The sequence below is a fragment of the Zonotrichia albicollis genome, chromosome 6 (assembly GCF_047830755.1).
Source record: "Zonotrichia albicollis isolate bZonAlb1 chromosome 6, bZonAlb1.hap1, whole genome shotgun sequence".
NCBI classification, from domain to species: domain Eukaryota; kingdom Metazoa; phylum Chordata; class Aves; order Passeriformes; family Passerellidae; genus Zonotrichia; species Zonotrichia albicollis.
In genome coordinates this window covers 47,514,678-47,515,573 of record NC_133824.1, presented here as the reverse complement: position 1 = coordinate 47,515,573, position 896 = coordinate 47,514,678, and positions in this window count along the sequence as shown.

Genomic DNA, 896 nt, shown 5'->3' with positions numbered 1-896 from the left:
TGATGTCCCTCTGCAGTGGCCTGGTGCTCCAGTGAAGGAGGGAGTTCGAGGACATGCACTCAATTGATTCCACACCTGGGAGCCACGCCAGGAACCACCACCATACCACAGGGTGATTCCCTCCTGCCAAACCATTCCATGATTCTGCAGTTGCCTCTGGCCCACCCCCACCGGCAGCAGCTGTCAGGTGGGACAGCTGGGAAGGTGTAATAAGCTCTGCTGTGGTTTTCTTCCCTGCCCAGAGGAAAAGCTGCTGCCTCTGCAGAGCAGTTAAGAGATTCCCTGTGGGGCACAGCAGCTCACAGTAGCCCTGTCCTCATTGTGAATGTGGAGCTGCATAGGAAGCAGTGCCTTAAAACACCATCCTGTCAACTCCCTGTTTGCATCCCAGGAAAGTCAGCCCAGCCCAACCCAGCAGTATATATCCTGCTGAAATACCCCAGTGATGCATTTCAGGCAGTAGGGATCTCCTGCACAAAACCTTCTGGCTGCTGAGGCTCAGAAGCCTCCAGCACAGCTGACATTCCCACTGCATTTCTCTTGTGTTGGACTGATATCCCTTCTGCCTGCTACAGCAGGCATTCCCTAAATCCTGCCTTTCCTGGGGCCGGTCGTGTTTTCACAATCTATCCCCGGGGATCCTGGCGAGGAGGATGACGGGGCGCTGGGGGGGAGTGTCACAGCGAGTATCGGTTCGTGTTCTCCCGCAGTAGGAGAGGTCGTGGTTCTGTCAAAGCCGAGCTGCCGAAATGCCGGCTGTCAGCAGGGAGCTGCTCTCCCCCTGCCCGCCCGGCTCACCCGGCCGCATTCCTCCCACAGGAACTCACCGGGGCGGCTCCTCCGGGCGTGCGGCGCCTGGACCCGGGCCAGGCCCTGCGCTGGGCAGAAGCCCCTCA